The sequence below is a fragment of the Chinchilla lanigera genome, unplaced genomic scaffold, assembly GCF_000276665.1.
Source record: "Chinchilla lanigera isolate Chin_1 unplaced genomic scaffold, ChiLan1.0 scaffold00070, whole genome shotgun sequence".
NCBI lineage: Eukaryota > Metazoa > Chordata > Mammalia > Rodentia > Chinchillidae > Chinchilla > Chinchilla lanigera.
The window spans coordinates 5,959,372-5,972,120 of record NW_004955471.1 but is presented as its reverse complement, the minus strand read 5'-3'; positions in this window follow the sequence as shown (position 1 = coordinate 5,972,120).

Below are 12,749 nucleotides of genomic sequence, written 5' to 3'. Positions count from 1 at the left end.
TCCATAACAAAATACCTGGAGCTGGTTGCTTTATAAAGAAGTTTCTTAGCTCAGTTTTGAAGGGCCAAGCATTGTGCTAGCATGTATTGGGCTCTTGTGCAGTCCCTCTGGTTACCACGATGTAGTGGATGGCATTATAGTGGCATGCAAGACAGAGGGATCACATGGAGTGACAGAAGCAAGAGAGAATCCATACAAGCCAAGCATGGTAGCACATGCCTATAATCTCAGTATTCTGGGAGGGTGAGGCAGGAGGGTTCCAACTTGGGCAACTTAGTGATTTGGTGATAGACCCTGTCTCAAAATACAAAATAAAGAAGGGCTGGGGACTGTAGCTCAGTGTGAAAGCCCTGGGTTCAGTACCAAAAATTTTTTCAGTACTGAAAAAATAAATTCTCCTCAAAATCACTAACCCCGTTTGCTTTAGAGTTAATGTTTAATAAATGATGTTATCTATGTGGTCTAAAAATACCCCAAAGCAAAACTTTAGATTACATGGGTCCTGTATTGATTGTACCTCATTGTTTCCAGCTGGAGTAACACAAATACTGTTGAAGAAAGTTACAGATAAATATTCAAAATAAAAAGAATTAAGGTATGTTATGTACAATTTCCCACAATGAATATAATTATTTTGTACAGAAATAGGTACAATAAACATAAATAGTAATTGATTATAATTTCCCTTTGATTTCTTTAAATCCTGTGTGTTTTAATAATTTTTTATTGATGGGTCTCTTAAAATCTACTGCTTAAAGGGAGCACCAAGATGGCAGAGTGGTAAGCATCAGGGAAAGAGGCTCTCTGAGAGGTGCCATCCAGATGCTGGAATATAGCAATGTGAGGAAGACAAGAAGGAGGGAAGTGGGTCCTCTGGACTCAGGAAGGATCTGAAGCATGAATTGAAGCCCACAGAGAGAGTGAAGAGGAAAACTTCAGCAAAGAGGAAGGAGGTAGCCAGCAGCACCTTCTCCCTGAGACAGGATTCACTACACAAAAGGTGTGATTGAAACCTTCAACACACAATGACTGCTAGTGACCACAGAGGCCTCCATGGAGAGACACAGCAGTGGAAGGGAGAAGTGGATATGAAGGACTGCACTGGCTGGTGGTAAGTGCTGAGAGTTCAGTTGTCTTGCGCAAAGGAACAATTAACTGGGAGCCATCTTGGACAGAACTCAGAGTGGCTGCTGGCTCCATCTAGCAGCTCCCAGCTGGGCTCAGGCCAATGGAAGGTACACTGATGGCTGCAGATAGAATGAGTCTGGTCTCAGCCAGAAGGTGCAGGCTCACTGAGATTGTCCACTACCCCACCAAAAAGCTACAGCTGTCTTGCTGTGATAAATCAACACAGATTAGGATTCTGTCTCCACACATTGTCTACCAGTGACAGCAGAGACAAACCTGGAAGTGGACTTTTTCTTTTTTCCTTTTTTTTCCTCTGTCGTTTTTTCTTCCTCTCTCGTTCTTTCTTGTGGTGGTGGTGGTGGTTGTGTTTTTGGTTTTTTCTCCTTTATTGTTTGATCTTGTTTTTATATGAACGTGAACATGGTTTTTAGCCTCTTTGTGATTGTGGTTGTGGTTGTGGTTCTGTTCTATTCTTCTTATTACTTCCATCTCTCTTTCCCTCCAGTCTTCTGCACCAGTTTCCCGAAGTTAATGTGATCCCCCCTGTTTTGTCCTCCAGCCTTACTTCTCTCTTCCTCTTCTTCCACTTCTCTATTTTCTCCCTAACCCATTTTAAATTTTAACACCTGAGGTCAAAATTAATATATGAAGGACTTGTATACTGCATATAATTTTCTGGTTTCATGTAGATTTTGTGATATAACTACAAATCTAGTTCATATGGTTAAAGGTGGCAAATTAATGGTTAGCTCAGTTTGTCATTTTCTAGGCTGTGTTTGATACTATTGTCATTGCCAATGGTACCACTATAGCCAAAAGTGACATAATTGGTCTAAATAGCTGTTCTTCTTGGTATCCCTAGACTGAGATTGACTAAGGGTCACAGAAAATACTAAGGCATATTGCCAAAGAACCAGGGGCTGGGCCAAACAGGCAGCAACTTCTCATCCTCAACAAATTGAAGAAGTAGGATCTCGCAACAGACTCAAAACTCCAAAACCAGCGACACCTGGAAGATACCTCAAAGAATTAGTCATTTCCTAAGGGTTCTAAATACTAGCCCACCATAGGCAATTTACAAGCATCACCCCAGGAATTAAACTTTAAAAAAACAAAGAAAATGAGAAGACATTTAAACAAGATGCAAGCCAAGACACCCAGTTCAACAAAGGCAAACCCAGGGAGCAATGAGGTGGGACAATCTGAAAGCCACCCACCTGGCCTCTCTGAAGTGGTAACAACAAAGCAATTGAATGAGGCTCTAGAAAAAATCAAATCAGAAATAATTTCTTGGGTAACTGCAGAAATGGTGTCCACAGTGAAAACCATGCTTACTGACTCTAGAGCAGATACAGACAAAAAAAAATAGAGGTGCTTAAAAAAATTATGGAAGCCATGAATGCTCAGCACAGGAAAGAAATGGAATCCATAAGGCAGAGTCAGGTAGATAACCAGGAGAATAAAAATTCCGTTGAAAGTATCCACAACAGATTAAGCCAATGTAAGGACAGGATCTCAGATATAGAAGACATGTTTGCAGTTAGCAGTCATGAAAAGAAAGATTCCTTAAAACTAGCAAGTGACCATGAGAAATCAATCCAGCAGCTGCTAGATGAGGCAAAGAAGAATGACTCCAGATTGGTTGGAGTCTATTAAAAAGCAAGACATAGCACAAATGATATTTAAAAAACTGTTCACAGATGTCATGGCAGAAAACTTCCCTGGTAAAGAAAAAGAATTTGACCTATAGTAAGTGAGGCATATGGAACTCCAGTTAGCCACGATCAAAAAAATCTATAGCAAGGCATATCATAAGATTCCAGAAATTCAACACAAGAATAGAATCTTAAAAGCTGTTAAGGAAAAGGAACAAATCACCTATAAAGGAAAGCCCATCAGAATCACAGCTGACTTCTCAGCCCAAACCCTCAAGTCAAGAGGATCTTGGAGTGAAGTATTTCAAGTTCTAAAGGAAAACAACCTTCAACCCAGATTGATGTACCCTGCAAAACGATTTTTCAAAACTGATGAGAAATAAGATACTTCCATGACAAGGAACATCTGAGGAAATTTATGACCACCAAACCAGCACTCCAAAATGTTTTGAAGGACATTCTAGAAAGAGGTAACAAGAACTACAACTCAATGAACTCCAACAGAAGGAATCCACAGGCAAGGCAAACAATTAAACAGAGGGAGGGAAAAAAGAAGAGCCAGCAACAGGAAAATAACATGACAAGGATAAGTCAATACATATCAGATATAGCCATCAATGTTAATGGTCTCAATTCACCAATCAAAAGACACAGACTGGCAGAATGGATCAAGAAGCAAGATTCACCAATATTCTGAGTACAAGAAACACATTTAATTCAAAAAGAACTTCATAGAGTGAAAGTCAAAGGATGGAAAATAATACTCCATGTGACAGGAACCCAGAAAAAAGCAGGGGTAGCCATTCTATTTGCAGACAAAGTGAACTTTAAGCCAAGATGGATTAAAAGAGGCAAAGAAGATCACTACATCTTTGTAAAGGGAACGATCCAAGAGGAAGAGGTAACAATCATAAATATATATGCAACAAATAACCAGTATACCCAATTGTATAAAATAAACATTAAATGAAAAATCAAATAAGCACTAATACAATTGTATTGGGAGATTTCAATACCCCACTGTCACAGAAAGACAGATCAACTAGACAAAAAAATCAATGAAATAGTAGAACTGATCCAAACTTTTGAACAAATGGATTTAATAGATGTCTACAGAGTATTCCACCCCACAACATCAGAATACACATTGTTCTCAGCTGCACATGGGACATTGTCCAAAGCAGACTGCATACTATCTCACAAAACATGCTTAAGTAAATATAAAGGAATTGAAATTATCCTTGCATATTATCAAACCATAGTGCAATGAAATTGGAAATCAATGGCAGAAGAAACCACAAGAACTTCGTAAACACATGGAAATTAAATACTATCCTCCTGAACAACCAATGGGTCACAGATAAAATTAGAGAAGAAATACAGTTTCTACGATTAAATGATAATGACAGTACAACATACCAGAACTTATAGCACACAATGAAAGCAGTCCTAAGAGGGAAATTTATAGCAGTGAGTACCCATATCAGGAAAACAGAGCAAGTGCAAATAAATAACTTACTGGTAAAGCTCAGACTTCTAGAAAAAGAAGAGCAGGATAAGCCAAAAAGCTCATATGGGAGAGGAAATTATAAAGATCAGAGCAGAAATGAACACATTAGAGATGAGAAAAAAAAATACGAAGAATCAGTGAATTGAAGACTTTGTTCTTCAAAAGATTAAATAAAATTAACAAACCCTTATCCAACCTTATCAAAAAAAGGAAAGAAAAGACTCAAATTCACACAATTAGGAATGAAAAGGGTGAAATCACAATGGACCCTGAAGAAATCCAGAGCATCTATACCTATTCTGAAAATTTAGATCTTAATAAAATGGAAACTGCTGAAGAAATGGACAGATTCCTAGATATATATGAATTACCAAAGCTGAATCAAGAAGATATAAAAATCCTAAGTAAACCGGTATTAATCAGTGAAATCAAAGATGTAATTAAAAACCACCAACAAAGAAAAGCCCAGGCCCTGACAGGTTCACAGCTGAATTTGACAAGAAATTTAGAGAAGACTTAACATCACTATTTCTCAAACTCTTTAATGAAAAAGTAAAGCAATACTCCCAAATTCATTCCTGGAAACAAGCATTACCCTGATACCAAAACCAAAGAGGGACCCAACTAAAAAAGAGTATTACAGGCCAATCTCCCTAATGACCATAGATGCAAAAATTCTCAGTAAAATACTGGCAAACAGAATGCAGCAAATCATCAAAAAAATTATAGGGCTGAGGGTGTAGCTCAGTGGCACAGTTCCTGCCTGGCAAGTGCAAGGTCCTGAGTTCAATTTCTGGTACCAAAAAAAAAGAATATTATACACCATAACCAAGTGGGAGTCCTATCAGGGATGTAGGGATGGCTCAACATACATAAATGAAAAATGTAATACATCATATTGACAGAGCCAAGGACAGAAATCATATGATCATCTCAGTAGATGCAGAAAAAGCTTTTGACAAAGTCCAGCATCCATTCATGATAAAAATCCTACAGAAAACTGGAATAGATGGTCTTTATCTCAATCTGATAAAAACCATCTATGACAGGGGGCTGGGGATTTAGCTCAGCGGCAAAAGCGCCTGCCTAGCAAGCGCAAGGTCGTGAGTTCGGTTCCCGGTACCGGAGAAAAACCAAAAAAAAAAAAAAAAAAAATCTAATGAAGGATGTAAAAGACCTTTACATTGAATATTACTGTACTCTGAAAAAGGAGATTGAAGAGGGTTTCAGAAAATGGAACGATATCCCTTGCTCTTGGGTAGGAAGAAACAATATGGTGGAAATGACCATACTTCCAAAACTGTTACACAGATTTAATGCAATTCTGTTTAAAATTCCAACAGCATATCTTCAGAATTAGAGAAAACAATCCTAAAATTCATTTGGAATCACAGAGACCTAGAATAGCAAAGGCAATTCTGGGCAACAAAAGCAAGACAGGGGGCATCACAATCCCTGACCTAAAATTACACTATACAGCTACTGTGGTTTTTTTTTTTTTAAAGTGTGCTACTGGCAAAAAAGCAGAGGCAAAGATCAATGGGACAGATTAGAACATACAGGAACAACTCCAGACATACTCAGCTACCTTATCTTCGACAAAGGTGCCAAACACATTCACTGAAAGAAAGATAGTCTCTTTAAGAAATGGTGCTAGAAAAACTGGCTCTGCACATGCCAAAGATTAAAACTAGACCCATATCTTTCACCAGGCACTAAACTAAAGTCTAAATGGATGAAAGATCTAAATATTAAAACAGAAACATTAAATCTGCTGGAAGATAGAATAGGCAAAACTATTGAAGACATTGGTGTAGACAAAGACTTTATGAATAAAATCCCGATTGCACAGGAACTATCACAAAGAATCAACAACTGGGATCTCATTTTATTAAAAAGCTTATGGGAAGATACCCAGAAGGGGAAGAGCTGGGTCAAATGGGGCCTTGAATCCTAATTTTTTGAGGACTCTCCACAAAAAATTTTTGAGGACTCTCCTTGTTATTTCATTGTGAAGAGACAGCACACCATATGAGAAAAAATGTTCGCCAGATGTTCCTCAAAGGATTACTATCAAGAGCATATGAAGACCTCAAAAAAATCAGACCCCTCAAATTTAAAGACCCAATCCGAAAATGAGCATCTGAGATGAATACACCCTTCTCAGATGAAGAAATAAAAACAGCAAATAAATACATGAAAAAATGTTCAACATCACTGGTCATTTGAGAGATGCAAATTAAAACAATACTGAGATTCCATCTCACCCCAGAAAGACTGGCTATTATCAAGAAATTAACCAATAACAAATGCTGGAGGGACTGTGAGGAAAAAGGAACCCTTCTCCACTGTTGGTGGGAGTGTAAATTGGTGCAACCGCTGTGGAAATCAATGTGGAGAGTCCTCAAAAAATTAGGATTCGAGGTCCCATTTGACCCAGCTCTTCCCCTTCTGGGTATCTTCCCATAAGGATTAAAAACATTATACCACAGCAATATAGGCACACCCATGTTTATAGCAGCACAATTTGTAATAGCTAGATCTTGGAAACAACCCAAATGCCCATCAACCAAGGAATGGATAAAAGAGATGTGTTTCTTTTTATACTCAGCCATAAAGAAGGATAAACTTGAGACTTTTATAGGTAAATGGATGGAACTAGAGACCATACTCATAGATGAAATAAACCAGATGTACATGTATAAACATCGTAATGTCTCCCTAGTATGAGAAGCTGAAAGAGTAAATAAGATCCAAAATGTACAACAGATATTGTAAAACAGGAAGAAATTGTTCAAAAGAAAGAGAAACTAAGATGAGGGAAAAGAGAAAAGAAGGAAGGGGAAAGCAAAAAAAAAAAAAATATATATATATATATATATGATAGTTAAGGTAGTTACACTACTAATTTCTCTTAGTTCATTGAAAAGAAAAGTTTGTGCTAATATTGTTTGGACAATTAAGTGCCTATATCTTGTACTCTGTGTAACTAATTTAAAGATAACAATTCACAATGTATTAACCATTGTTCCCCTATTATCTTGCTTTGAAATTGCATTTTTCTCTTTAAAATAAAAATAGAATAAAGTAAATCTGCTTTTTGTTATTTCATTGTTTAGTTTTCACAGAACATATTTTATGTGATGCTAATTCTTTGGGGTTTGGTTGGTTAGGTTTGGTTTTTCTGGGTTTTTTTGGGCGGTTGCTTTTTTTAAGGTTTCTTTTGTGAGCTATTCCATGGTCAGTTGACATAAATGTCCCATAGGCCAAGCATGGTGATGCATGCCTACAACCTCATCACTCTGGGAGCTTGAGATAGAAAGGTTACAAGTTCTAATCCAGCCTGCCCAATTTAGCAATTTGGTGAGAATTCTTCTCAAAATAAAAAATAAAGAGGCGAGTGCTGGGGGTGTAACTCAATGCAAAAGCCCTGGGTTCAATTCCTAGTGCAATAAAAAATAAATAGGCAAATAATTAAACTGATAAGAACAAATACTACACATGAACTTAGCCAAAAGGCTGAGAAGTGATAATTGGTAAATAATTAAACAACTAGATATCCCACAAATACTGCACTTGAAAAAAATGTTTTGAAGGTATTCAAAGATATATTATTGAAAGAGAGAAGATTACTTAAGTATCTTCTTATTCAAATATTCTGCTTTCTTGTTTCTCATCTGCCTAACCCAAAATATCTAACAATAAAACAACAACAACAAAAAATCTATCCCCATTTTTCTACTAGTTCTTGCTCTCTGTATTTTGAGTGTATATTGTTTAGGGCATGTTTCTTCATTTATTGCTAGAACATATGTTTATGATATATTTTCTTGATCTATTGCTTTTTTTATCAACCTGCAATAACCTACTTTATGCTTTATATTAAGATATATATATTCAGTCAGCCATAAATGGATTTCAAGGATTGTCACATCACATCTTCAGTATGGGCCAGAAGACATGATACCTGCCAAAGCTGATGGTTGAAGTAGTTTGACAAAAGCTGGCTTTTTGTTTCATTCAAGCTTCAACTGATTACCTGAGGCCCGCCCACATGGTAGAGGGCAATGTACTCTACCCAGAGGTTGCTAATTTAAATATTAATCTCACCCAAAACCTTTCCCAGTTGATACATAAAACTGATCATCACAGTCCTTATTACTTTTCTGCCTTAAAACTTCGTACGATGGTACCTCAGTTCACAAACCTGATTGGTTTTACAATTTGGGGAAGATGGCTGCGTTTGTGTTTGTGTGGGAAAATAGCCAGGGTCTAGTTTGCCACGTGGTGTGGAGTTTGTAAACAGAAGCAAAATTTTGTCACAGGCTTTTGGCAACCAAATTGTTTGTGAACAGAGCATTCATGAGCTGAGGTGCACTGTATTGACATTGCAATTTCAGCTTTCTTCTGGTTCAATGTTGCTCACTAGCTTTTTCTATTACTCCATTTTTTATCTTTTAAATCTATCACTTGTAAATAACACATTGCTAGAAGTAATTTTTAAAATACATTTTGAGATTCACAGGCTTATATTTTTTTATTTTAAAGATAAAAGAACAAAAACATTAACAAACACACATACACTTACAAAATAACACAAAAACAATGCAGGCAATACTGAATTTCAGACAAGGTGATAGGAAATTAACAACGGTTGTTGTATTACATACTGATATCTTCAAATTGTTTACTCAGGTAAACAAATATAGACATGTAAGACTGATCAAATAATTAAACATTAACTGTTCCTTTCAATAAAGCAATAGAAGTCAGTAGTACAACTATCTTACCTATCCTGTGTATACGTAAATACATAATTTTTCCCTCCTTTCTTTTCTCTTTTCCCTCATCCCAATTGTTCTTTCCTTTTGAGCAATTTCCTTTTGTTTCATAATATCTATTGTACCTTCTAATTTTTATTCACTCTTTCAGGTTTCTACACTAGTGAGACAATACAGTGTTTACACATGTGGGTCTGATTTATTTCACTTATGAGTATGGTCTCTAGTTCTGTCCATTTACCTATAAAAGCCTTGAGTTTAGCTTTCTTTATAGTTAAGTAATATCCCATTATATAAAAATACCACAACTTTTTTATCCATTCCTCAGAGGATGGGCATTTGGGTTGCTTCCATGATTTAGCTATTACAAATTGTGCTGCTATAAACATGGGTGCACATATATCACTGTGAAATGATGTTTTCAGTTCTTCCGGGAAAATACCAAGAAAGGAAATAGCTGGGAAAACTAGGAAATAGTCCTAGTTTACTGAGGATCTCCAAACTGATTTCCACAGTGGTTTCACTAGTCTATACTCCACCAGCACTGTACTTACCCTTATTTTTCTTTATCAGTGTCTCCAATTTAGTAAACTCTTACCTTTGTCTACATTATCTATTCTTATCTCACTTTGTTTCCAACGGTGCATAATTCCAGACGGCTGTGGGTATGCTCTTTCTGGCGTCTCCAGAATTGTTTGTGTACAGGAGGAAGCTAACAGTCATTCTTAGATCATCATTTGCTCTGGAACCAGAAGTATCTGGTTTAGTGCATGAAACATTCATGCAAATACATTTATATAAGTGTATATGTGCATGCTTTAAGAATAAGAATTTGAGGTTGGGCGTGGGGGCACATGCCTATAATGCCAGCACTTGGGAGGCTGAGGGAAGAGGATTTCCACAAGTTTAAGACCAATATGGGCTACACAGTGAGTTAAAGCCTAGCCTGAACTACAAAAAGAGACCCTGTCTCAAAATACCAAAAAATTTTTTTCATTTCAGTAATACATGTTTTGTCATTAATCCCCATCAAAATACTCTATCTGGCTTCTCTCACATTTATCCCGTCTTTGTTGCCACTTTCTGAAGCAGTTCTGGAAATTCTCTTTCATGAGTGTCTTTAGTTGCACTGTCACAGCTGCCTCAATGTCCTGAATCGATTCAAAATGTTTACTTTTCATGGTCCTCTTTACTTTGGGGAAGAGCCAGAGTCACACAATGCAAGTTCATAATGTCTCTGTTCATAATGTTTTTACAAGTCTGCCTTTCTATTGGTGGCGCTGAGCAGCAGCATCCACTATGTTTTTGATCACACCTCATAAAGACACTCGCAGAGTAAAACTTCCAGAACTGCTTCAGAAAGTGACAAGAGCCCTGACACAAGTAAGCAGGCTTACACCGATTGTGTGGCACTCCCCGCAAAGTGAGCAACCAGGCCTGAGCAGGATGTCACTGTGCACCCCCAGTGCAAAGGCGAGACCATCCACCAACTCCAGACCAACTCTACATTTTGCTTCTGCTTGACACGAGGCAGCAGAGGCAGGGACTAACCAAGTGTCCCTGTTCTGGATGAGGACAATGCTCAGGGAGAGAAAGGAACAATCAGACTGCTGACAGTTGAAATGAAGTCCAGCAGTCCTCTTGAACCCCTACTCCGTGGCCGATATCCAGCAGAGATCAGAGGGCTGATGGTACATCTACCAAGAGTCTGTAGTGAATGGACAGAGTGGCCTCTAGTACAGGGAGAGTACCTCAAAAAACCCATAGGTGCTAAAGCTAGGCAGACAAGATTGTGACCAGCTGGATCCCAGGACTGCACCTCTTGAAGCCATTCATTCAAAAACACAGGAAGAATGGCTTTCACCCCAGATAGCTCACTTGAGATGTTAGTAAGAATTGCCTCCTCAGTATTCTATAGCCATGATGAGGAGGAGGCCAAGGAGAGAAAACAAAGAGACTGAGAAAAAGCAGCTGCTTTTGCTGCACCACTAAGAGAAACAGATCCCAGGTCTGATTCCCGGGGCTCCAAGAAGAACTCGACAACTGCATTCATCTGCTACCACTGTTAAAAGCCAGGCCACCTCAAGAGGAACTGCCCTAAGAGGCCCCATGGGCCATGCTCTGGATGCAAAGGAGACCACTGGAGATGGGTCTGCCCTCTGAGGTGGAGGCCCCAGAGCTCAGACCCATGCTACCAGTTAGTCCAACAGGAATGAGAGGGCTTGGGGCATGGTCTGCCTTCTCCCTCTGGCCAGACCATCATCTCCATCGAGGAGCCCTGGGTAATCATGACTATGGAGGAACAAGAAAACAGCCTGTTGCTAGTCACAGGTGCGAGTCTCTCGGTCCTTCTTTTCAATCCTGGCCTTCCTTCCAGCCATCATACCTCAGTGAAAGGAGTCACTGGTGAGGAGGTAATATGCTATTTTTGACAACCCTTAGGCTGTAACTCCTTAATAGGTCCCTCTTGCATATCTCTGTCTTCCTGAGAAACCACTCTGAAGATACCACCACGTATTACAGCAGCCATTGATATTTTCCTACTAATCTATCCATAACTGTGTAAAGTTTGTAATGTGCCTATCCTATTTCATAAATGGATGTATGTTTATTATTATGTGTTTCCTACAACAACCATTGAGAAGAGATGATGATTTTTCAGTAGGTCACTCATGTATAGCTCTATTTATTTTCTTTAGAAGCCACTTTGAAGATACCAAAGTATAGTACAACAACTCTTGATAATCTCCTACCTCTTTTGTCTGTAACTCACTATTATTTGTCTATTTGTTTTCCTGAGAAACTATTTTGTAGACAATAATATGTAAAATGATAACCATCGATAATTTCCTACCATTTTGTCTGTAATTTGCTAAGTCCCCCCTATTATTATGTTATCCTTCTTTTATTCTTTAAAATAAAAAAAAAAAAACAGGAAGTTTCTCTTTGACTCAATCTTTTTAAAAATTTTCTGTTTTTCCTTATTTGTTTCTTTCCTTCATTGGGACTTTTTGGGGTTGGTGGCTTTTCTCTCTCCACCCTTTTTTTCTCTTTTATTTTCTTTTCTCTCCTTTTCTCTAGTCTCCTTTTAACTTTTCCTTCTTTGTTTCCTGTATTTTTCCCTGTTTATTTTTTATTCTTTTTCTTATTTGTTCTTGCTGGCAACTGTTCTCTAGCACCATTCACTCACTTTCACTCCTCAGTAGCACCCCCTCTCTCACTTTTCTCTCCTTCTCACAGCCTATTAATTTCTCAAATTTTGCTTTTTTCGTTCTCTGCTTCCCCAGCCCCTCCACCTTCACCAGTATAACTACTAAGGTTTATGAATCTCCAGATAGCCAGTTAATATTACACTGTTGCTGCTGAATACTGTACTGTTCCATTGTTAGCAGAGGTAAAGTTGTAGTACTGGGTTTGTCTTAGTGTTCATACTATAATTATGGATCGCTTTTCTGTGGTTAAGGGTGGTATATTATGGGTCCTTAGGGTTTGTCAATACTCAGCTTGTATTTGACACTAACATTGATGCTGATTTGTATTACTATAGCCAGTGTGGCATAGCTGCTGTTCTTAATTGGCTTTCTTGAAATACCTAGATTGCCTTGTGTCATTAAAAATACTAAGACCCATTCCCAGAAAATTAGGTACTGAGCCAAACACATGGAAACCTCCTAT